Source organism: Delphinus delphis, chromosome 4, assembly GCF_949987515.2.
Source record: "Delphinus delphis chromosome 4, mDelDel1.2, whole genome shotgun sequence".
NCBI lineage: Eukaryota > Metazoa > Chordata > Mammalia > Artiodactyla > Delphinidae > Delphinus > Delphinus delphis.
This window is the reverse complement of record NC_082686.1, coordinates 131,629,505-131,649,230: the sequence shown is the minus strand read 5'-3', so window position 1 is coordinate 131,649,230 and position 19,726 is coordinate 131,629,505.

Below are 19,726 nucleotides of genomic sequence, written 5' to 3'. Positions count from 1 at the left end.
CCTACACACACACGTGCACACATGTGTATACACACATGCACTCTCTTTCCCAGGTGACTTGCGGTGGGGTAGTGTCTCTCTATCTGATTAGCATTCTTTAAGGGACCTGGTCAGAGGACATCCAGGCTTGGCCATTGCAGAAGCAGTGGACACTGAGGTGGAGGTACCTGGCCATTTTCCAATCAATCTGACCCAGCACCACCTGGATGTGTCAAGTCCTCCAAAATCCTGGCCTCCTTAGTATTTGGGGAGACTCTTGAAGGCACATGGTTCTCCCAGTTATCGTCGCTCTGATTTCCTGTTTCTGCTGATTTCTGTATTCCATTCTGTCTCTTGTGGCCATTCCCTTCTTTTGGATGTGAACCATCCCCCCTGCAAACACCAGCCCCTGCCTCCTTTCCCTGCTGCCCCCAAGCCACTCACACTCCTGTGAAGTCTCCGCTACCGATGATTTGCAGATCACTGTGGGGTTGGGGTATCTGGGCTAGTCCGGCTGGTCTGTAAACACCAGACATCAGGGATCCCTGTTCTTAGAAGTCCCCCAGCCACAGCTGCCGCCTGTGCTTTGCCCCTCACTGTCCTACTGTCCAGCTTGACCTCCACTTGTCTCCTCCTCCCACTTCTCCATGGTTCCAGCCCCTTCACTCCCTCCCTCTGGAGCTCCCAGAGGAGCCTTACATGCACAGCATTGCATTCTTCAGTTGTGCCCTAGTTTGATCCAGGGAGTGTATGGAGGATTATCTTTCCCTAAAATCAACAAACATAAATGTATAGAACCAAATACTGATCTGTGTCTGTATTCTCCCTGAGGCTCCCCCTGCCTAATATTGAACTAGCAATCATCTCTTCAGCCCCTGCTAATTTGGGAAGGGCTGCATGATGGGGACAGAGCCACGGGCATCATGGCTGTGCAGCAAAGCGCTCAGCCTCTGCGTCTCACTCAGGACGGCACATGCCTGTGTCTCCTGTTACTCCTCACACAGAGCACTTTGCTCTGACGCTTCTGGTCCCCAAATGTCTGGGCATTTCCCTTCACCAAGAGATTCTCTGTGACCAGCTGGGTATCCCACAATTCAGTTCAAGTCTGACTTGGAGTTAGCACAGACCCCGCAGGTTAGGGGCTCAGTTCCACAAGACTGTCCCCTGAATGTTAGATGCCGATCACAAGCAGTAGGTTCCCAGGTGACCCACAACTTCTGTCCAAACTGCCTACAAATCAGAGGTTCCCACAACCCCTTCCCTGGATTCCATCATTTGCTAGAACAGCTCACAGAACTCAGGGAAAATGCTCATGTTTACTAGTTTCTTATATAATGAAGGATATGATAAAGGATGCAGAGGAATGGCCAGGTAGAGAGATACATCAGACAAGGTCTGGAAGAGCCCCAGGTGCAGGAAATTCAGTCCCCGTGGAGCTAAGGTGTGTTGGGGCCCAAATATGTCTCAATAGTGTATTGATTGTTTTGAATTAAAGTTATTTAAGAAACAGCTGATATGAGAGCGACTTTTACCCTCCTCTCTGTCTGCTGAGAGCAGGAAACAAATCTCCCACATGAGAGGCATCCTCCCCATTCCAGGAGGTAGAGAGACATCCAGAGGCAGGGAACCCAGGGCCGAGAAGCTCACATAAACAAACCTTCTTTACTAATTAAGCACCCAAACCTAAGTTTCTTTGTCCTTTCAAATTTACTGTTTCTTTGTCTAAAAAGTATAAAAGCTGCCTGCTTTGGCCACTTCGTAGGTGCCATTTCTATGTGACCTCTGTGCTCACTATTTAAACTGTTTCTTTTCTGCCTGTTAATCTGTCTTGTGTTAATTTCATTATTAGTCCAGCCACAAGAACCCACGAGAGGTAGAGGGAAAATTACCCCCTCCACCACAGGTGTGCCAACCCCCTGGTACCTGGATGTGTTTGCTAACCTAGAAATCCCCTATTGGGATTTTTATGGAACCTTGTCACATAGCCATGATCAATTAGGAACTCTGTTTCCAGCCCCCTCCCCTCTTTGTAGAATGAGGGGAGGGGCTGAAAGTTCCAAGCTTCTAATCATGGCTTGGTCTTTCCTGTGACCAGCCTTCATCAAAGAGCACACTGAGTCATCTCATTTGAACAGAAGATGTTCTTGTCCCCCAGGAAATTCCAAGGGATTTAGGAACCAGTATTAGGAACCAGGATCAAAGACAATATTAGAACTAAAGATTCTCCCAGCATCCCTTTTTACAAGGATTTTAGGAGCTCTGTGTTAGAATCTTGGGGCAGAGACCAATACATGTATTTCTTATTATCTCACACTCTGGACACAGAGAGACCCAGATTTGAATCTTAGCTCCACGACTTACTGGTTTTGTGACCTTGGGCAAGTTATTCGATCTCTCTGAACCTCAACTTTCTCATCTGTAAAATGGAGATGTTAATGACAACCACTTTGTAGGGTTCCCAGGAAGATTAAATGGGAAAATACATATAAATCTTAGTGTTTGCTGCTTCATGCACCCTCATTAGGGAATTTTTTGTGAAGTTGAATGGACAAGGAGGTTCTTGCCAAAGGGAGAATTATAATAATGTTATTAGCATATGCCATTCCCTCTGCCAGACCCTCTACATGCATTGGCTCAATTAATCCACACAATAATTGTCTAAATGCTACCAAACAAAAGTTCGTGTGCACACTAACACACAGTGAGGCCAAACAATACTGAAATGTCAGAGTTTGGAACAGAGAAAGTTTATTACAGGGCCATGCAAGGAGATGGGTGGCTCATGCCCCCCAAACCCTGAACTCCCTGAAGCGTTTCAACAAACATTTTTAAAGGCAAGGAAAGGGAGAAACATGGTTGGTTGTTACAAACTTCTTGGTGTTGGAACCCTTCGTTCTTGCACCACATAGGTCAGGTCATAAGGTTCCTGTAAACCTCCAACAGGACAAATGTTCTCTGTTCTGCAACTTTTTACCTCTATATGAACGGACTCTTAAATGTCAGAGCCTTGAGAATGTGCTATCCTATATATTTCAGGCTATAGGCAATATTCTTTTACAAAAGGTAAAGAGCCAGCATGATTAAGCACAGGCAACAGAGCACAAAGTTTAAAGTAAAAGGAACAGATCTAAATCCCACTCCTGGGCATATACCCAGAGAAAACTATAATTCAAAAAGATACATGCACCTGTATGTTCATAGCGACACTATTCACAATAGCCAAGACATGAAAACAACCTAAATATCCATCAACAAGTGAACGGATAAAGAAGATGTGGTATAGATATATACAGTGGAATACTACTCAGCCATAAAAAAGAATGAAATAATGTCATTTGCAGCAACATGGATGAAGCTAGAGATGATCATGCTAAGTGAAGTAGGTCAGAAAGAGAAAGACAAATACCATAATATCACTTATATGTGAAATCTAAAATATGACACAAATGAATGTATCTATGAAACAAAAAACAGTTACAAATATAGAGAACAGACCTGTGGTTGCCAAGGGGGAGGGGTGGGGGGGGAGGGATGGACTGGGAGTTTGGGGTTAGTAGATGCATACTAGCATATATAGGATGGGTAAACAACAAGGTCCTACTGTACAGCACAGGGAACTATATTCAATATCCTGTGATAAACCATAATGGAAAAGAATACGAAAAAGAATATATTCAGTTATATATTGATATAACTGAAGTACTTTGCTGTATAGCAGAAATTAAACACAACATTGTAGATCAACTGTATTTCAATAAAATTAAAGAAAAAAAATGAACAGATCTAATATGGAGTCAGGTTTGTTCTTCCCTATTACACAAGGGAGAAACTGTTGTCTGTCTTTCACAGATGTGAAAATTTAAGTCCTTTCCTGAAGGCCACATAGCTGGGAAGCATGAAGATTCAAACAGGGTTGACTCTGAAGCCCATGCCCTTACTGTGCTGTATTTTCCCCCTGGTCTTTCCACATAGATGCTTAGAGCCAGGAAGGACTTTGAGAGACTGTGGAGTGTATTGCAGATTGGGTTCTCCAGAAGCAGAGACTGAGATGCAGTTTGGGGCACAGGATGTTTACTACAGATCAACACCCGTAGAAGGTGGGGGAGGAGGCAGATGAGTTGGGGTGCATGTCTGACAGAGTCATGGCCAGCCTGGCCCCTGGAACCCCTGGGGCATTCTGACATCAGAACATCAGAGTGTTTCTTTTGTGTGTGTGTGTTTCCATTCACTTTATTGAATTAAAACCAACTCATCCTCTAGGAAGTAAAAAGTATGAGTTCACTGGCCAAAAGTTGCATGAAAAATTTGGCATTTCATTTTTTTTTAATTTAATTTAATTTTTTGTACAGCAGGTTCTTAATAGCTATCTATTTTATACATATTAGTGTATACATGTCAATCAAAATCTCCCAATCCGTCCCACCACCACCACCACCCCCCGCCACTTTCCCCCCTTGGTGTCTATATGTTTGTCCTCTACATGTGTCTCTATTTCTGCCCTGCAAACTGGTTCATCCGTACCATTTTTCTACGTTCCACATATATGTGTTAATATACGATATTTGTTTTTCTCTTTCTGACTTCACTCTGTATGACAGTCTCTAGATCCATCCACATCTCTACAAATGACCCAATTTCGTTCCTTTTTATGGCTGAGTAATATTCCATTATATATATGTACCACATCTTCTTTATCCATCGGTCTGTTGATGGGCATTTAGGTTGCTTCCATGACCTGGCTATTGTAAATAGTGCTGCAATGAATATTGGGGTGCATGTGTCTTTTTGAATTATGGTTTTCTCTGGGTATATTCCCAGTAGTGGGATTGCTGGGTCACATGGTAAATCTATTTTTAGTTTTTTAAGGAACCTCCATACTGTTCTCCATAGTGGCTGTACCAATTTACATTCCCACCAACAGTGCAAGAGGGTTCCCTTTTCTCCACACCCCCTCCAGCATTTGTTGTTTGTAGATATTCTGATGATGCCCATTCTAACTGGTGTGAGGTAGTTGTAGTTTTGATTTGCATTTCTCTAATAATTAATGATGTTGAGCAGCTTTTCATGTGCTTCTTGGCCATCTGTATGTCTTCTTTGGAGAAATGTCTATTTAGGTCTTCTGCCCATTTTTGGATTGGGTTTGTTTGTTTTTTTAATATTGAGCTGCATGAGCTGTTTATATATTTTGGAGATTAATCCTTCATCCATTAATTCGTTTGCAAATATTTTCTCCCATTCTGAGGGTTGTCTTCTCGTCTTGTTTATAGTTTTCTTTGTTTTGCAAAAGATTTTAAGTTTCATTAGGTTCCATTTGTTTACTTTGGTTTTTATTTTCATCACTCTAGGAGGTGGATCAAAAAAAAATCTTGCTGTCATTTATGTCAAAGAGTGTTCATCCTATGTTTTCTTCTAAGAATTTTATAGTGTCTGGTCTTACATTTAGGTCTTTAATCCATTTTGAGTTTATTTTTTGTATGGTGTTAGGGAGTGTTCTAATTTCATTCTTGTACATGTAGCTGTCCAGTTTTCCCAGCACCACTTATTGAAGAGACTGTCTTTTCTCCATTGTATAGCCTTGCCTCCTTTGTCATAGATTAGTTGACCATAGGTGTGTTGGTTTACCTCTGGCTTTCTATCCTGTTCTGTTTTTGTGCCAGTACCATATTGTTTTGATTACTGTAGTTTTGTAGTATAGTCTGAAGTCTGGGAGTCTGATTCCTTCCGCTCCGTTTTTTTCCCTCAAGACTGCTTTGGCTATTCAGGGTCTTTTTTGTCTCCATACAAATTTTAAGATTTCTTGTTCTAGTTCTGTAAAACATGCCACTGGTAATTTGATAGGGATTGCATTGAATCTGTAGATTGCTTTGGGTAGTATAGTCATTTTTACAATATTGATTCTTCCAATCTAAGAACATGGTATATCTCTCTATCTGTTTGTGTCATCTTTGATTTCTTTCATCAGTGTCTTATAGTTTTCTGAGTACAGGTCTTTTACCTCCTTAGGTAGGTTTATTCCTAGCAGAATTATTTCTGATCCAACCAATGTTGCCCCAGGATGGAGGTCAGTACTAAGGGGGATGTGTCAGTTAGGGCCTGTATTTGCTAAGTATCAGAGACCACTCTGACCCCACAAGACAAATGAGGGACTGGATTTTTCTCTCACAGGAAGGAAACCTGGCCATCTCCATCTCTATACTACACTTCATGATATGATCAGGGAGACTTTCATCTTTTTTAGTGCCCCATCTTCAAAGTGCCCTCAAGTTCTAAGATGGTTGCTGAAGTTCCAGCTAGTACATCCACATTCAGAGAGGAAGTAAAGGAACCAGGAAGGGGTAAAAAACTGTGTGTTCCCCACTGAAACCTCCCCCCACCCAACCCAAATTCATATGTAGAACCTAATGCACAACCTAATAGTATTAGGAGGTTGGGACTTTGGGAGGTGTTTAGTGCCCTTATAAAAGAGACCCCAGAGAGCTAGATTGCTCCTTTCCCACCACGTGAGGGCACAGCACAGAGACACTGTCTATGAACCAGAAAGAGGGTCCTCACCAGATGCAATCTGCTCTGCCTGGGTCTTGGACTTCCCAGCCTCCAGAACTGTGAGAAACAAATTTTGGTTTATAAGCCCCACGGTTTATGGTATTTTGTTATAGCCACCCGAATGGACTAAGACAAAGTAAGGTGGAATACTGTTCAGCTTTAAAGGAATGGAATTCTGATACATGCTACAACATAGATAAAACTTGAAAACATGCTCAGTAAAATAAGCCAGACACAAAAGGACAAATACTATGTAATTCCAGTTATATGAGGTCCCTAGAGTCATCAGATTCAGAGAGTAGGTTGATGGTGGCCAGTGTCTGTGGAGAGAGGGGACCAGGAGTGACTGCTTAATGGGGTCTTATTTGGAAGGGATGCACAGGTTTTGGAACTAGATCGAGGTGGTTGTTGCACAGTATCATGAATGTACTTAATGCCATTGATGTGTTCACTTTAAAATGTTTAATTTTGTCATGTGAATTTCACCGTATTAAGAAAAGATTTTTGAGACAAATAAAAAAACCCACAATGAGATACCACTACGCACTTATTAGAATGGTTCAACATAGAAAGACTGGCCACACCAAGTACTGGTGAGGGCATGGAGGAACTTGAACCTCAGACTAGCTGGTGGGAATACACAAACGCTTTGGAAATCAAGCTGGCAGTTTCTTAAAAAGTTAGACATACATTTACCACATGACTGGTATGTCATATGGTATGACTGGAATGATATGTCATATGGTATGACAGGTATGTCACATGACTGGAGACAGAGAGTAGAATAGTGGTTACCAGGGGGCAGGGGAGGGTGGGGAAGGTGTCTAATGGGGACAGAGTTTCAGTTTGAGATGATGAAAAAGTTCTGGGATGAATAGTGGTGATGGTAACACTACAATATGAATATACTTAATGCCACTGAATTGTACACTTAAAATGGCGAAAATGGTAACTTTTATGTTCATGTATCCTTTATTGCAATTTAAAAAAGCACCTCACCATCAATGACTGCTGCTTACACTCTTGTGATCACTGTCAGTTGCAAGTGAAGCTGGGAAATGTAGACTTTTGGATTGTATGTTTTTGTACCCCAAATAAAATTAGGGTGCTGTGAGAAAAAAGGGGTGTTGAGGAGGATTCCAGTGGTCTCTGACATGTAGAACAAAAGTTAGAAGCACCTTTGCTGTCCTCACTGACTTGTACACAGATGTGCCCATGAACTTGGTCCATCTGTTTTCATTATACACACGTCAAAATCCTCTAAAGGTATAATTTTTAAAAAAATTTATTTTATTGAGTATTGTTGATTTACAATACTTTGTTAGTTTCTGGTGTACAGCAAAGTGACTCAGTTATACATATACATACATTCTTCTTCATATTTCTTCCATTATGGTTTATCACAGGGTATTGAATATAGTTCCCTGTGCTATACAGTAGGACCTTGCTATTTATCCATCGTATGTATAGCAGGTTGCATCTGCTAACCCCAGACTCCCAATTCTTCCTTCCCCCACCCTCTGGTCAACCACACGTCTGTTCTCTATGTCTGTGATTCTGTTTCTCTTTCACAGATAAGTTCATTTGTGTCATATTTTAGATTCCACATATAAGCGATATCATGGTATTTGTCTTGGTCTGACCTACTTCACTTAGTATGATAATCATCTCTAGGTCCATCCATGTTGCTGCAAATGGCATTATTTCATTCTTTTTTTATGACTGAGTAGTATATCATTGTATATATGTACCATATCTTCTTTATCCATTCATCTGTCGATGGACATTTAGGTTTTTTCCATGTTTTGGCTATTGTAAATAGTGATGCAATGAACATTGTGGTGCATGTATCTTTTCAAATTAGAGTTTTCTCTGGATATATGCCCAGGAGTGGGCTTGCAGGATCATACGGTAACTCTATTTTAAGTTTTTTAAGGAAAATATTTTTTTAAATGTGTCTAATCGAATCTTGTTATTTGCAGTCATGATATTCTATAAAGCTGCCATGGACACTAGATTTGTGAACATGGAACCACTGCTTCCAGGGGAAATACAGGGTTAGGGTCCTGGTCTTCTGGTCATGGTGTTTTTGTCAACCGTTGGATACATACCTTGTTTAATGTGTGTTTCTGTTTAAAGACACCTTTTAATATATTTGGTTGATTCATTGATATTGAATTCATGGCCAATAGCACTAGAACTTACGCCTGAATGAAGCTTATTTAACACGTGTATTTTCTCCATAAGACTCATCACAGCCTTCTGCACTTAGGACCCTAGACAGCACTTCTGTACTAGGCTCGGAAAAGAGCAAAATCACCAACACAAAGCGCAAAAATGTATAAACATAGCACTAAATAAAACTCAGAAAGGACCGTTGTTTACAGGAAGAGCTGAAGCAAGGAGGCTTCAGCCTCCCAGACCTCGGCTTGGAACTTGGTGGCAGGGTTTCTCCTCCTCTGTATCTGCAGATGACCCCAGGCCCACAAGTTATTGATTTTCCATTTACAGAGGAAGTTTAGTATGTAGGTGAATTCATAAATCCATGAATAATGAGAATCAACTGTATAAAGTCAGAGTTTTCACTTTTGCCACTTGGATTTAACATCACCAATGAACACTATTTATCCAAATGAGCTTAATTTTGCTTCGGTGGTTGCTACCAATTTTCATTCCCCTCCTCCTCATCCCTTTTCCCTACAATGTCTGGGCCTTGACTGCAGGTGAGTATTGCAGATGATGAGGGTTATGAGGAACATAAAAACAGGGAGAGGTGATTGGTAACCTTCTCAAAGTGGGTGGTCAGGTGCAAGCTCTCAGAACTTAAGAATCTAGTCCTCTGATTGTAGTTTTCTAAAACCAAAGAAAAACAATGTGGAAGAAGGAAATACTCTGAAATCCCAACAGTGGGTGGGTGCATTTAGAGAGATAGGTGTATGATTTTTTTCCCCTTCTATTCTGTTTTACAAATTTTCTGTAAAATGCTTATATATTTTAATTATGAAAAGTAAATATTATGAGAAAGAAGTATTTGTTTAAGAGATCCCAGACTCCCCTTGGGCACAGCATAACTCACACTCACCAAAAGGGATTTGTTTTTTTTGCCATTCACACTAGTCTGGGGAAGGGGTAGGTCTGAGAGGCTAGAAACATTTTTATTCATTGAACGTTTTGGTTCTTCAGCCCCTGTTGGACAACACTGGGGTTAGGTGAGCTCGGGAAAGGAAGGGGCTCTCTGCAAATGGTTTCAGCCCCTGGTGCTTCCAGCCCCTTCTAAACCAACAGCCTTCAGTAGCATCAGCTTACCCTGGGCCTTCCTCTCCTGCCAGCCCCAGGCTCCTCTGTTTGCCAAACTGAACACTGGAAGTTTGCACAGGCCATGACATTTCAAGAAAGGTCACCTCCCTGAAGGCTTCCCCTGTAAATTTTTCTATTCCAAAAATGGTTTCCCCCCCGCCCCCAAGAAATGCTGGTTTGTAGCTGAGGGCTTCAGGGTTCATCTGAAGTCATGAACTTTCTGCCTCTTTTTGGGTAGTGACCCTCATTGCCCAAGTGGACAGCTCAAGAGCAGAAACACGGGCAGACAACTTGGCTGGAATCCCCTTGCTGCTCCACACATATTTCTTTGTCTTTCTGAGTCTGGTGCCCACTCTGTGCTCCCGGCAGGCTGCTCACCAGCTCGCTGGCAGGAGAGGGAGGTGGGACCTCCTTATACTAGTTTCCTGGGGAGGCTGTGACAAACTATCACAATCTCAATGGCTTAGAGATAAATGTAGTCCTCCAGTTCTCGGGGGTGGGGGCGGGCAGAGGTCTGAATCAAGGTGCTGGCAGGTTGGGCTTCCTCTGGAGGCTCCAGGAGAGAATCCATTCCTGGTCTCTTCCAAGCTCCTGTGGCTGTCGGTGTTCTGGCCATGTGGCTGCATCCTCCGTCGTCACTCTGCTTCTCCTCTTTGCCTGTCTTCTCTTTGCCTCCCTCCAGGGAGGATGCATGAGCTTGCATTTAGGGTTCACTCCCATAATCCAGGACAATCTTCCCATCTCAAAATCCTGAACTTCATCACTTCTGCAGAGTTCTGTTTTGCCACATAAGGTAACTTTCACAGGTTCCAGGGATTAGAACATGTGTATCTTTTGGGGGGCCGTTTTCAGTCTACCACACTCCCCAAGAAAGAATGCTTTCCTACTGCCATGTGGGGGCATTGACACTAGATGCTCTGAGACTGTGGCTTGAGCAGAAATGTTTCCTTTATTAATACTGGAGATGTGTTTTGGGAAAGAGGCAGGAGGTTGCGGAGCTCGAAAGGAGAAGAATGGCCCAAAATAAGAGAAGAGCTGTTCCACATCACAGGAGAGCTGGGAGTAGGGGCGGAAAGCCGGACGAGGCAGAGGGCTTGTGCGTCAGGAGGTGGGGCGAGTTCACACCCATCTAGCGTTGTGGGCGTGACAACAACTGGGGGATATCCAGAGACCCGACCGCTACGGGGTTCTCTGCCCTGCATGCAACGGCAGCACTAGGCTACTTGGTAGTGCTTTTCAATTAAATGAATCTCTTTCTAAAATATTGTAAAAGGGCTTATGAATGAGATGGTCCAGAACTTGGGGGATGAGGAGTAAGAGGTCATGCTCCCAAAAGGAATTTGTTTCTTTCTACCCCAGAGACGTGAAATGCCACTTTCTTCCACTGGAAGCCAGTGCTTCTGAAGATGACCCCTCACTTCTGATCCCCTTTCCTCCATGTTTTCTCCCCCAGGACATCTCAGTTCTGTCTCAAACTCCTCTTCCCTTCCCTATATGTTGCCTGGCTCAAATCGCCCCCGGGGGAATCACCTGCCCGGTCTGTCCCGCAGCCTGAGAGCATGTGTGAGCATCTGCAGTGGCCCTGCTCCTGAGCCTAACATGAGGCAGCTCAGCTGATGCTGTGAGTCTCTTCGGCCTCGTCCAGCGGCTGAGGCCAGGCCTGGGGGAGGTGAAAAGCTTGGCTTTGCATCCGTGAGATCCATGCATCTGAGGTAAGGCTTGTGAGCTAGAAGACTAGGAAATGGTGGTCCAAGAAGAGGGTGTACGGAATCAGAAATTATGAGATCCATTTCACAATTATATCTGGAGTGGCCACTGTGTGCCAGGAGAATTCTGTGATTACCCAAGTAATTACCCTAGTAATCTCACCTAGAAGGAGGAAGGAATAGACCAAGGCTGGTGCTGGGAAAGCAGCAGCGGTCACTCAGCCAAGATAGGGAACTCGGTCACTTTGTGGCTTGGACGATGATCACAATTTGTCTGTGTTCATACGTGATTGTAGGGTGGTCTTTTTTGGTCTCCATCCATTAGCATCACAGAATGGCCACCTCTGATGCTGATGGTCTGTGCAAGTGTTATATTCCACAAGAGGACCACAGCCCATCAGAGAGCACCAAGCCAGCTCCCAGGTGTCAAGGACAGCTTTTCTTTTTTTCACCCTACACAACTGACCAGGCATGAAGAGCAAGAAAACTCCAGCTTTCAGTAAATTGGCCATGTAGGTATAACATCCAGGAGAAACAAAAAAGGCAGGGTTACCAAATTCCCCATCTCCCAGCAGCAGACATACAATGTCTTTTGAAGACTAATTAAAATTTCATGTCAAAACCATTTAAATGCAAGAGCAATGAAAACATTTGAGCTTCAGTTAGGTACAGTCTAAAGACACATAGTCCCAGAATCTGACCTACTTTAAGCATGAGATAATCTTTGGGGGGATTCTTTCGTGGATGCTAAATAATTTACTATGAAATTCCATTACATTTGCTGTGATTTTTAAAAAATGACAACACAGTTTCTATTTTCATGACCTTGAATATACTGTGTTTTCTCTTCCCCATGTTATAGTTGTTTTAGTAGACAAATGTCTCTGGAATAAATGTATGGTTCCCAAATTCATACTATTCAGGAGAAAATCAAATAATAAAATGTTGATGCTGGAAGGAAGCTACCAGGGTCCCAACCAACCCAAGGGCCCCAGCTAGAGGGGAAGCATGATCGCTGACCCTGGGTCAACCGGACAATGAGACAATTCCCCCTCAGTCCTGAGAAAGTCAGCTCTGGGTGGTCAGAGACATTTTCTATCTGGTTTTCTGCTGGATTCCCCAGGGTCCAGCATGGTGCTTAATGAATCGTAGGTGCTCAATAAATGAATAAGTTACTTTTTTGGATAAATAGAGACATAAAACACATTTCTGGAAAGTCAGTGCTATGGAGGTGTAGGAGACACCAGATTCTGTTATTCAAAATATGGTCTGTGGACCAGCAGTGTCAGTGTCACCTGGGATTTCGTTAGAAGTGCAGAATCTCAGGCTCCACCCAGACCCACTGAATCAGAATCTGCATTTTTAACAAGATCCCTGGATGACTGACAGGCATGTTGAAGTTTGAGATGTGCCGCCCTAGACATCACCCGGCCAGCGTTTCTCAACCTCAGCTGGCTGGCTACTGCTGGGGGGAGCTCTTAATACATATGGATATTTCGGTCCCATTTCCAGAGAATCTGATGTGTGGTCAAGGTTGAAGATCACTGATGGTAGCCCAGTATCCTGTGTGACCTCAAGTCAGTTACTTAGCTTTTCCAGGCCCAATTTTCTTATCTGGTAAATGTCAACGCCCTCCAGCCAAAGACCATCAGGAGTACATTGTAGTTGAAAGTGGATTTAATGACCTGCGGCAATGCTGGAAATAGCCATCCAATGGAGCCTCGAGGCTTTTCAGAAAGGGGCGGTTAGGAGGGGGCTGTTGCAGGATTTGAACTTGTGTTAGGTGATTTGGGAGAGAATTCAAAGGCAGGTGGTTTTGCTCTGACTGGGTGCTGTGAGCAGGAACAATTCTGCTAAACCTTAATAATTTTTATCCCTCAGAGGTGAGAGAAACAAAACAGAATAAAAGCTGTAATTGGTGAAGAAGTCACTTGTATTAGATGGGAGTTGGGGCGTTTGGTCATTTTTATGGTCTGGACTGTGTTCTTGCTCTGTCTGTGCTCAGACACAATTTCAGTGATCATGTTTTTGTCCTGCACCATCACAGAGTAGATTTGTTGGCTGTTGGCATGTATGAGATTGTCTGTGTCCAACATGTAATAGATATAAAAATTATTTATTTATTTAAAAATTTTTGGCTGTGTTGGGTCTTCATTGCTGTGCACGGCTTTCTCTAGCTGTGGTGAACGGGGTGCGTGGGCTTCTCATTGTCATGGCTTCTCTTGTTGTGGACCACGACCTTTAGGCGCGCAGGCTTCAGTAGTTCTGGCACATGGGCTCACTAGTTGTGGCTTGTGGGCTCTAGAGCTCAGGCTCAGTAGTTGTGGTGCGTGGGCTTAGTTGCTCTGCGGCATGTGAGATCTTCCCAGGGTGCGAACACAGGGTGCGAACCTGTGGCAGGCAGATTCTTAGCCACTGGGCCACCAGGGAAGCCCCTATAAAAATTATTAATGAAATGTGTTATTCTTTTTTTTTGGTACTGTGTCTTAAAATTCTAGTGTGTGTTTTATGTTTACATTACATCTCAATTTAGACACATTTCAAGTTTTCAAGAGTCACATGTAGCCAGTACTTTGGAAAGTACAACCTTAGAGAACTGTTTTTAAGATTAAATTAGGTAACTGAGTAATTAGCCCTAGGTCTGGCTCAATAAATCTCAGCAATTATTGTCATCACTGATGCAATAATGGCAGAAATGATAGGCACCTTATCTAGGATAAGGCTGGAATGAATCTTCCAGAAACAGCAAAGTATTAATTAATGCCTAGAAGAGTCTGGAGAAACCTTTGTGCTACCAGGGTGTAATGGTTCCATAAATACCCATTAGATTAAACTTGTTAATTGTGTTGCTCAAATCTTCTATGTCCTTGTTGATTTTGGTCTGCTTCTTTTATCAGTTTATTTTAACATACCTGATAAAGATATGTTAACATTTTCTACTCTAATCATTGATTTGTGATTTTTTCCCTTGAAATTTTATTTTTATATGCTTTATATATTTTGAAGTTAAATTGTTAGGAGCATACCATTTCATGATATAGCAATCCATTCTTATTTTCTTTTGGCCTGTTTTTATTTTGTCATTTCCTACCATGTTGAATAAAATTTATAATTTTAGTCATCTCTTTGAGCATCCTAAAGACATTAATTTTAAGATCTTTGTTGAACTGTTTATAACTTTCAAGTGGAGAGAATTCATTCTGATTGTTGGTTGTTTTGGCTCTTTCTTAGCGTTTGATTTCTTTTTATGGTAAAAACAACATTTTGAAAAAGAATTTTGTTTTTGAATGGGAGATATTTTGTTTATTTACCCATAAAAATGTATTTTCTTTTTCTCTTTTTGCCTCATTGCTCATCTATCTTCATCTGATGGTTTTTTAGTTGCTTCTACCTGGCTCCTGGACCCTTAGTCCAGAAGGATTTCAAAAGATCCTGATCTCTGGTAATAACGAAGACTTTGCAAATCCAGTTACTGAGCCAGCAGGAACTTGGTTTATCTCTGGGTAATAACATTTATTAATTGATTGATTGGCTCAGTTTGGATTTTAATCTAAAAACAACAGAAATCATTGCAGGGTTATAAACAGGAAGGGCTATATATATATATATATATATATATATATATATATTTTAAATAGAAATATAGTTGATATATAATGTCATAATAATTTCAGGTGTATAGCCTAGTGTTTCAGTATTTTTACAGATTATAATCCATTAAACGTTATTATAAGATAATGGCTATATCTATTTATATATTAAAAATAAATAAAATAGCTTATCTATTTTATACCTAGTAGTTTTTATCTCTTAATCCCATACCCCTAAATTGCCCCTCCACACTACCCTCTCCCCTCTGGTAACCACTAGTTTGTTTTCTATAACTGTAAGTCTGTTTCTGTTTTGCATATACATTCATTTGTATTATTTTTTAGATTCGACCATATAAATATCATACAGTATTTGTCTTTCTCTGACTTATTTCACTAAGCATAATATTTTCTATGTCCAACCACATTGCTGAAAATATAATTTTTTATGGCTGAGTAATATTCCATTGTGTGTGTGTGTGTGTGTGTGTGTGTGTGTGTGTGTATGTATGTGTGTGTGCTTAGGCCAGTAAGTGACACAGACAAAAGTTTTTTTTTTCCCCCTTGTCTTCATTTGGTGAGGATATTGGGATGGTGTAGCTCTTCCTCTGGCTTTGGTCTCCCCTCTTTAATCAAGCATTTTGGCCCCTTTAACTCCACTGCCACAATTTTTTTTCTCATCCATGTCTTAAGAGGCTTGTGCTTCAGTTTGTTCTCTGCTTTACATAGTTTTCCTTTTCTGGTTTACTTGTTGTGGAGCCTGGCTATGTCTATTTACATATCTTGTCCATCACTGTTAGGTTTTGGAGCAGAGGGGGTGCAAAAAATTGTGATCTCATTTTACTTTGCGGACGAGAGGTCCCAACTTGCCATTTTTATGACTCTTTGTTATGTATTCCTATGAGTGTGTAAGCTCTTTGGGGCTTTGAGGGACACATCTTGGTCTCCCAAGAATAACATTTTTGTCCAGGACGTGGGAGAGGCTCCTCTATAAATGTGGGTTTAAGTAAGTATGTAGACTTGCTAAGTGCCAACCTTCTCTTGCAGCCCCATGTCTCGAGAATCTATCATCATAGTTTTATTTTTTAATACTTCTCCTCAGAGAGATAATATATGCTCGTTTATTTCTTATCTTACAGATATGACTTTCTTCAGTTCTATACTTGTGCATTAAAAAAAAAGACCAAGCCAGTCTCAAATGAAAGCCTCACCAACCTAAAAGCTTACATAAATGGTTGAAGAAAGGAAATTAGTAAGTAAGCTGTGTAATCCTCTTCCTCTCCAACTCCTATATTTCCTTTCAAGCCTCACCTCAAGTTTCCTGGAGATCTTTCCTAATCAACCTCTCTGCCAATCCTTCTCCGACTTAGCATTTCTTGCACAGCGACTGTATCATTCTGTTGTGTGTAGTCCTATGGTGATTTAGAATAGCTTGTTTCATTTGTGAAAGTTCTGAGGCCAATTTTGAAGTAGTTTTTCTTGGTCCCATTTTATTACAAATGCAATTTCATTGCATTCCTCATTTTCTATTCCTACACTTTCATACATGACTTTCTCTCAACCACAATTAATAAAAAAATTTTTTAATTCAATTTATAATTGAGGCATAGTATGTATATGTACACAAATTTTAAGCAAACAACTCAATAAATGTTTACATATAAACATACAGTCACGTAGCCATTACTGAGATCCAGGTATAAAAATGTCTCCAATACCACATCTGACTCCTGTGAGCCCCACCCACTCAGTACCTCTATGGTAGTTTTGTCTACCTTTTTTATTTTATTTTATTTTCTTAATTATTTATTTGGCTGTGTCAGGTCTTGGTTGTGGCACGCAGGATCTTTGTTGCGGCATGAGGGATCTTTCGTTCCATGCCAAAGTGCACAGGCTCAGTAGTTGCAGCACATGGGCTCTCTAGTTGTGGCACGCAGGCTCTAGAGCTTGCAGGCTCAGTAGTTGCGGCACACAGGCTTAGTTGCCCCGCAGAATGTGGGATCTTAATTCCCCGACCAGGGATCAAACCCACATCCCCTGCATTGGAAGGCAGATTCTTAACCACTGGACCACCAGAGAAGTCCCAGTTTTGCCTATTCTTGAACTTTATATAAATGGGACCATAACTGTGTATATTCGTTTTTCTTTTCTTTTAGTATTTTTAAATTGTGGACATATATATATATATTTTTATAAATTTATTTTATTTTATTTTTATTTTTGGCTGCATTGGGTCTTCGTTGCTTCACATGGGCTTTCTCTAGTTGCACTGAGTGGGGGCTACTCTTCATTGCAGTGCACAGGCTTCTCACTGTGGTGGCTTCTCTTGTTGTGAAGCATGGGCTCTAGGCACATGGGCTTCAGTAGTGTGGCGTGCAGGCTCAGTAGCTGTGGCTCGTGGGCTCTAGAGCACAGGCTCAGCAGTTGTGGCGCACAGGCTTAGTTGCTCTGTGGCATGTGGGATCTTCCTCGACCAGGGATCGAAACCATGTCCCCTGCATTGGCAGGCAGATTCTTAACCACTGTGCCACCAGGGAAGTCCCAACTGTGTGTATTCTTAAAACAAAAACAAAAACAACAAAAAACCACTTTTTATTTGGAAATAATTTCAAAGTTACAGAGAAGTTGCAATAATAGTTCAAAGAACATCCATGTACCTTTTACCTAGATTCACCTATTGCTAACATTTTGCACCCATTTGCTTTATTATCTATCTACCTATTTTATATAAATATTTTCTCCTGAGTCTTTTCCTGAACTTTTGAGAGTAAGTTGCACTCCCTGTGACTCTTTTCCTCTGGATACTTCAGTGTGCATGTTCTAGAAATAAGAATTTCTCTTACATAACCACAGTAGGGTTGTCAATTTAAGTAAATTTAACATTGATACAATACTTTAATCTAAAGTTCATGTCCCAGGGGAGGGATAAATTAGGAGTTTGGGATTAACATATACATACTACTGTATATAAAATAGACAACCAACAAGGACCTACTGTATAGCATAGGGAACTATACTCAATATTTTGTAATAACCTATGGGGAGAAGAATCTGGAAAAGAATATACATATATATAGATATATAGATATGTATAATTGAATCACTTTGCTGTACACCTGAAACTAACAACATTGTAAATCAACAATACTTCAATAAAAAATATATATAAAGTCCATGTTCCAATTTTAGCAATAATGTACTTCCTAGCATCCCTCCCCACCTCCAATACAGGATCTAGTTTAGGATCAGGTATTACATTTGGTTGTCATGTCTCTTTAATCTCTTTTAATCTGGTATCTATACCCAGTCTTTTTTTTTGTATGCATTTGACATTTTTTGAAAGCGTTTATTCCCTTTTTCTTTGGGCGGAATTGCCTGACATTCCTTAATGACTAAATTCAGATTATACATTCCAGTTGGGATATGATAGAAGTGATATTTTGTCTCAAAGTATTATATCTGGTTTCATGATATTCATCTGTCCCATATTGGTGCTATTAATTTTGATCAACTGGTAATTACTGTATAGTTAGTGTTTTTCCCCTTTTAACTAATAAGAAATCCATGGGAAGACACTTTATTTTTTTTCCATTATGATTTGTCACAGGATATGGAATACAGTTCCTGTGCTATACAGTAGGACCTTGTTGTTATCCATTCTATATATAATAGTTTGCATCTGCTAACCCCTAACTCCCAATTCGTCTCCCTGCCCTCCCAGCAACCAAAAGTCTGTTCTCTATGTCTATGAGTCTGTTTCTGTTTCATAGGTAAGTTCATTTGGGTCATACTTTAGATTCCACATATAAGTGATATGATGTTTGTCTTTCTCTGTCTGACTCACTTCGCTTAGTATGATAATCTCCAGGTCCATTCCATGTTGCTGCAAATGGCATTATTTCATTCTTTATATGGCTAATATTCCAGTGTGTGTGTGTGTGTGTGTGTGATGTGTGTGTGTGTGTGTATATATATATATATATACCACATCTTTATCCATTCATCTGTTGATGGACATTTAGGTTGCTTCCATGTGTGGGGAGATACTTTAATACCATGCAAATATCCTGCTTACCATCAAAATCTGTCCCTCCCTCCCCCTTGATTTAGTATCCACTGATGATTCTTGTCTGTACCATGGTGGCTGCAGAACAATGATTTTCCAACTCTAGCACCCCTTCCACATTTGTCAGCTGGGCAGCCAACATTCCATTGAAAGCCATTGTCCTCCCTTCTCTCCCACTTATTTATATGTATTATTGTATGGAGTTATGGATTCCTGTGTTTCAAATATCTTGAAATTTAAAAACTGACTACTTGTAAAAGCATCTTTCTGTACTTGTTCTATTGTTTTTTTAGATCTACTTATTCGTGTGCCAGTACCACATGGGCTTTGTTCATTCTTTAAGCAGTGTTTATGGTTTAGAGTTTGGAAAGATAAATCTTTCCCCATTTACTTATTATCTTTAGAATTTCTTTTGAGATTTCCTCTATCTTATTATTCTGGATGAATTTGAGAACCATTTTTACAGAATTATACCCTCATGCGTATTTTCTGTTCACTGCCTTCCCTCAACTCTGGAGGGAGTATGATGGGACGGCCCTGGACTT